At 38.3% G+C, this 7,000-nt stretch overlaps 1 non-coding gene across 1 annotated transcript; it reads right to left on the bottom strand.

Moving 5' to 3' along the window:
* Positions 1-5,600: 5,600 nt before the first annotated feature.
* LOC115067133 lies at positions 5,601-5,761 on the bottom strand. Its single transcript, XR_003846566.1, has one exon. It is a non-coding gene; the product is annotated as a U1 spliceosomal RNA (small nuclear RNA).
* Positions 5,762-7,000: the final 1,239 nt, after the last annotated feature.

Genomic DNA, 7,000 nt, shown 5'->3' with positions numbered 1-7,000 from the left:
GATTTCTACTGACTTACAACAGCAGATACACAACCACAAACAGATACTATTTATTTAATCCCACCTGTTGTTTGCAAGACAAATGGGATAATCTGTTGCTTTTAACAAATCTGTTATTTTCTCTACTTTATTGATACACAAAACACACATACACACACACATGCATATACATTCATACATTATTCTGGGTCAAGGACAAGAAGGGTCATGGGCTCTATGTTTAGGTTACAAGAGGAGCTCAAGGCCTAATAGTCTTATTTACATTATAAATAAATTAAGATGAACTTTTTGTTACCAAATTATGTGAAAGTCATTTGTTCAGCACATGTCCATGTTGTAAAAGTCATTCCCACAAGGAAAATGTGATATATGAGATAAAAAATGGAGTCTCTCTCTAGGACATTCCATGAGTGGAGCTTACAGAACTAAGGATTGCTGTGGGGAAGTCAAAGAGAGTGGAGGGTGAATGTGAAGCCCTGGGTCAGCATTACACATACCGTGGCCTTAGAAACACTGCATAATCAGGCTATACTGAAGTTATAAAATGTTTCTGTATTCAATAATAAATTAATCTTAATCTACTGTAGCATTTTCACTTTAAAAACTGAAACTGATACTTTATTCTGGGCATGGTAGCACAAGCCTTTGGCCAGGTGGGGCTATAGGGAGATCTTGTCTCAAAAAGACCAAAAAGAAAAAACATAATTCAGGCAGTTGTGAAGTTCCTTTCAATGTTTGCTCTTTCTAGGCCCTGGTAGATTTTCCATGTGAGTCACATATCTTTGTAGCTAGCCAGAGACATGTGGAAAGTTTATGTAGTTGTCTCTGTGGTTTTCTCATTTCTAAGAACTCCTTGTTAAGGTTGTGAGCTGCTGTCCAGGCCACACTATTCCCCAAGCTGGTACTGTACCTTCCAGAGAGCAGAGCTGCTGACTTTGCCATAGCCGAGTTGCTGACACCCAGCACCACTAATAGCAGAGTGCAACACAGGCTTCTACTTCCTACTACAGATCAAGTCAACCTGCTTCGTTGACCAGTCTCACCTTCCAAGGCTAGCCTCACCCAGGCAAAATCACCACAGCTGAACTAGAGAGGAATGTGAGCCACTTCAGGCAAGAAAGCCTTTGACTGCCACTGTTGTTATTCACTACAGCCCCTGCAACTTTTTTTTATGAATAAATGTTCATTAATTTGTTGTTTGCTTTTAGCCCATTTCCAGAGCCCTGAAAAAGTAGTTTGTGATCATTTTATCCAATCTTATTGTTGGGGGAAAGAGGATTTTCTAAGCTTTTCATTCTATCATAGCCACTGTTTGGAATTTTGAATTCTTTAAATTATAGCTAGTTATGCATATATTCACATTTATATTTTCTTTGCCCATTTAAAGTCAATAGGAAAAGTCTGCTAGTCAAAACTGTTTGTAATTGTATAAAGGCTTTAAGAGTTTGGTTACTCCCTATAACTCATTCATGTATCATACATTCACCATACTAAATTATAAATTGTCTTTTTAATTATCCTTAAACCTCACTAAAGTATAGACTCTATATGGCTGGGAATATTTATTTTCTGTTCATTAGCTATATTCTTAGGGCCTAGCAAAATGCTTAGACTCACTGAAAAACATTTGCTGAGTACATTTTTGCCATTCTGTTCCCTGTTACATGTGAGTCTGTGCTGAAAGAAGAAGGAAGAGTATAGGAAACAGAGAAGATATGGTCTCTAGGAGTCCGTCTAAATCACCAGGATCCTTATTGGTTAAGAAAGCACCACTTTGCTCTCAAAACACAAATGCTTAGCTCACTAGTATTTTACTTAGTGAACTCTCACCTGACGTTAGAAAGCCTTTAACATGTAGTTACAGTTTTAAGTAAGCTGTGTAATAGGTCTAGGAATTTTTATCTTGCCTCTGTGAGTAACTGGTTGACTATCTTCTCTGGGCATCTGGTTTCCATTGTGTAATAATAAATTGGATTCTTTTATTGGTCTCCAAACTTGACTCATCGTCTATTGTTTCAGAATCCCCAGGGTCAGGATATGGCCATCTGTAATTTTGAAAGCTCCAGTAGTGAAGTTTTTGTAGTCAGTGGACTCTGAAAATGGACAGCATTGGAGAATTACTGGGCAAGAACATCTCAAAAGCCCTTTCAGCCCTGAGCCTATTCCCATCCATTCTTCTTCCAACAGAGAAACTCTTCTTTGGTTTATATGCCCAGGGTCACACCAAACTTCCATGTGGAGAGTGAGTCTTTGAAGATGCAACTTATTCAGGCAAAGGAAAAGGCAGTTTCTGGCCTATTTTTCTGTATTCGTGTAAAACTTAGGTTTCCTGCATTCCCCAGGGTGAAGAACATAATGAGAAATGGAAACACAATAAAGAAACTTACATCTTTTTTGGCTGACTGATAATTGATGTAGATACTACTAATTATTGGTGTATTTTGATGCCTGTATTTTTTCTGGATCTGCAAGAGAATGTCTGCTATTGTCTCTTTCTTTTCTTGAACTTCAGAAAAGCAGCCCTTCCCAGCATGAGCTTATTTTAAAGTAAATTGAAGGAGACTGTGCATGTAAAGCAGGCACACTGGGTACTGCAAAGCAGATTTTCTTAATGAATTTCACAGACTGTTTTCCTGGGAATAGAATAAAATAAGCATAGAGGAGTGTGGCAGAGAGCTGACTAGACTACATAAATGTTTCTGACCAAAAGCAGGCATTTGATTCCCTTTTGTGAGAAATAAAGACTCAGCTAGGTCTCTAAAGGAGAAGCTGAGATCAATGTGGCAGCTGGAATGCCAGTGATTTCTGGCGCTGGAAGAAATTGTTTCCTCTGAATGACAAAGGCCAATCTTTCCTTAGGTGGGTACCACCAGGCAAGCTTAGAGAGTAACAGCTGAGTGACTTCTCATGAGGCACCAGGGGAATGCTGCATCGTCCAAGCACAACTTCAGGCTGCATTTCCCAATTCAAGAATCCTAAGTGAATCTGAGCTGTTATATGGCAGGTGGCAATTATATTTTGACAGCAAGAAAATAATAAATAATTTCAATATAAAATTTTCTAACCCAGGGATCCCTGTCTTTTTAGAATGATGAGCCACATTTTAAGAAATATCTGATAGTGGGAGACATTTTGATTAAATTATATGTACCCTAGCAGAAATATAATATATCCACTAAAAATAATATGTACAAACAGTAAAAAAAAGCATTTATGCCTTTAATAAAATAGAATTCAAGATAATGTGGAAAATCTTAGTAATACATAAAAATAGTTATAGAAAAATTATTTTAAGGAAATATACCAAATAATAAGTGCATTAGCAATAGAACAACCATGGTTAACAACAATTAGTTGAATATTTCAAAACAGCTAATAGAGATTTTGAATGCTTCCAGTACAAAGAAATAATATGTATCTGAGAGCACAGATATGCTGATTACCCTGACCTGATCATTGCACATTATATACATGTTTTGAAATGTCACACTATAGTCCAAAAATATATATAATTGCTATGTGACAATTAGAAATGAAAAAATAATGGGTCAGGAATAGTGGTGCATGCATGCCTTTAATTCCAGCACTCAGGAGGCAGAGGCAGATGGATCTCTCTGTGAGTTCGAGGCCAGCCTGGTCTACACAGTGAGTTTCAGGTCACCTGGAACTACAGGGAGACAATGTCTCAAACAAAACAAAACAGAACAAAACAGGGGCTGGAGCACTGGTTGTTTTTCCTGAGGATTCTTGTTCAATTCCCAGCACCCACATGGCAGTTAACAATCATTGGTAACTACTGTTCTGGGGGAATCCAATGCCCTCTTCTGACTTCCATAGGCATTGCATGACGCAGGTACACTTACAGGCAGTAGACTCATACATACAAAAATAAAAATAATAAAAATATTAAAAGACAGAACAAAACAAATGCATTTTAAAAAGTGCCCTAAATGGTGGGGTTGATGGATATTTTTCCTTTTACATAGTTTCTATAAGTTGTTTTTGTTTATTTTCTTTTAATTATTTTCTTGCTTTTTTAAAATTTTATGTGTATGTGTGTATTGTCTGTAGGTATGTAAGTATACCCATGTCTTGCTATGCCTGCAGAGGACAGAAGAGGGTGTCAGATTCCCTGGAAATGGAGTTACACATGGTTGTTAGAAGTCATGTGGGTGCTGGGATTTGAACTCAGGTCTTTTGCAAGAAGAGTCAATACTCTTAACCACCGAGCCATCTCTACAGCTCCAGTAAGTTGTTTTTAAAAGTTACCACACAGCAGAACAGGGGCTAGAGACACTATTAATGCATCTCTCAACTCTTACCAGTGAAGTTTTCTTAAGCAACAGATGGTGATTAACATAGAAAGCCATAATTGGCCAAAATGTAGAGAATAAGAGATTGCAGAGTGTATGTCATTGTATAGAATGCCTATATTAAACCTCAGCCACCCAGGACTCAGGAACTATTGTGGAAAAGGGGCCAGGAAGATTTTAGGAGCCAGGGGTGGTGGGTGGTCACAAGGAAACAGAGTTTTCCAGGCATCTGGGAACTAGTGCATATGAACTTAGAGTAATGGTGACAGCATGCAGAAGACCCATGCAAACTCAAACCAAACTAAAACCCAGCGTAGAAGTGGAATGGGTAAGAAACCCCAATAGGTGAGGAACTATTGGAAGTTGAACACTGCTTGGTGAGGAAGAGTTGGTCCTTTTTAAGGAAGTGACCAAGTTCCAGTGGATGGTCTCACGCTGAAGGAAATTTGGGGACATAAACTTGATTCAATAGGCCTTAACATATATAACAGAACACATGAAATCTGGTGATTGGGGGGGTATGGAGGTATAGATAGGGGAGGGGGTCTAAATATGATTAAGAAATATTACTGTATGAAATGCACAAAATTTCAATAAATATAGAAGAAAAATGAATAAATATTTGGAACTGGAGAGATGGTTCAGTGACTGAGACCACTGGCTGCTCTTGAAGAGGACCTGATTCAGTTCCCAGCATTTGCATGGGGTCTAACAACTCTCTATAACTTCAGTTCCACTGCATCCAGTACCCTCTTCTGGCCTCCTCAAACACTGCAAATATGGGTGCACTTGCATACATGCAGACAAAATAATAAAATAAAAATACATAAGGAAAATAAAACATTTTAATAATGAATGCTTGTTGAGTGAAGATTATGTAACCACCGAGGAGCCATTTCTACCTCCTTGCCGATTCCCCACATTCCTTCCTTAAAGAGGAACAAAGGAAGGGAAGATGTGCTCACATATAGGAACGAGATTTAGGACTGAGGTGAATGCAGGTGTAGTGTGCTTCTTGTCCCAAGGCGACTTGGGCAATTTAGGGATCACAGATGACTGAGCACACTCAGACCATTCTTTAAGTATGAGATACTCTGTCAAGGAGGAACTCTGCAAATGCTGCTGCACCTGCTCACTCAGTTTTGCAGTTGAGTGGTCTCGCCTTAGCCTTTTTTGCTTGTGTTACAATAAATGTTCCGTAAAACTCAATATCCATTGCAACCCTCTTGAATACCCCAGTACCATTCCCTACTCTGCTTTTCTTTTCTTTTCTTTTTTTTCTTTTCTAATACATAGCACAAATGTAGCCCCCACTACCACAATCATAGAGTTGAGTCTCTCACATTTGGGAAAATCTCAGGGGTCAGGACATCCAGAGTGCAATGGATAAGCTTCGCCCTGGGAAAACCACCTTCTTGATCATGGTATCTCCCCTGCTAGGTAAGTGTACTTACTCTGCTTTCAAAAGTTTCAGAGCAGCTACTACATTTCACCCAAATGGAAGACCCAAAGATTTTCATCTCTTCTATCTTTGCTCAGGCTAAATATTCTCCTTAGTTGGTCTTTCTGTGTTCTTGGTAAGCTTTTATTCATCTTTATTTGGAGTATTCTAACAGCAAGCCTCCATAGCATGATTGCTGTCTCTTCTTTACACTGAAGTTTGTGTGTACCTCCAATATACAAACAATAATATTATGTAATTATTTGTTTTGTTCCCACACTTTCAACTCCTCTTGATAAAGGATGCTGCCTTACTAATCTTAGTATAACCAGCACCACGATAAAGTTTTGACACATGAATAACTATAAATACAAGTTGGATGACAAACATTTATTATTCATTCATTGATTCATACCATTTATTTATCAGTTATTATATGAAAAAGTGAATGAATTAATGAGGTCAGAAATCATTTTATGTAATAGTGGATTAAGACCCTCTGAAAATCTGCTATACTTTACAATCAATGAGACCACTTGTGAAAACTGCTTACTGCCAAAATAAACAATCTTTTTGTGATTGTGACTGATGATTGAACCCAGGATGTTGTACGTGCTAGGCAAGCACTCTCCACATCCCCAGCCCCAATGTGATTATTAATTTTCATTGCCAACTTTACCAGATTTAGAGTCATCATGGAAACACATATTTAGGTGGATCTATGAGGATATTTTCTGAAGATTTTAACTGAAGAGATGGCACAGCCTGAATGTGGACACCGCAATCCCATGGGGTGGGATTCTGGATTGAATAAGAAGGATAAAGTGAACTCAGCACTAATGTTCATCTTTCTCTGCTTCCTGACTGTAGGTAAATGTGAGTAGCCACAGCCAGGGCTGCCTGAACGCTTTCTTTAAGTTGATTTTGTCTGGTATTTTGTCACAGCATTGAGGAAAATGATGAATATACCCAGCATATTTAGAATTGTTTAAATTAGCTATAGTCTTACAGTAATTGTGAGGAAATTTTAAGAAACAAAGCCAAGTCTCAATAAAAATTGGTCATCAGTGGTGCCCTGCCACATTATGGCAATGCCTGAACAAAAACAGCCTGACTCTTAGAATCCATTTCAACTAAGAGTGGGACCCAAACTGTTCTGAGAACTTGTTCTTCAGAGTTTTCCCAAAACTGTGATCTCAGACAGAGGCCTTGCTCTCTCTTTGCTGAAACCAACATCACATGGGAA

This window comes from Nannospalax galili, unplaced genomic scaffold (assembly GCF_000622305.1).
Source record: "Nannospalax galili isolate Female #2095 unplaced genomic scaffold, S.galili_v1.0 scaffold165, whole genome shotgun sequence".
Classification (NCBI taxonomy): domain Eukaryota; kingdom Metazoa; phylum Chordata; class Mammalia; order Rodentia; family Spalacidae; genus Nannospalax; species Nannospalax galili.
Note: the sequence above shows the minus strand (reverse complement) of the source record. Positions and strands in the feature narration are given on the sequence as shown.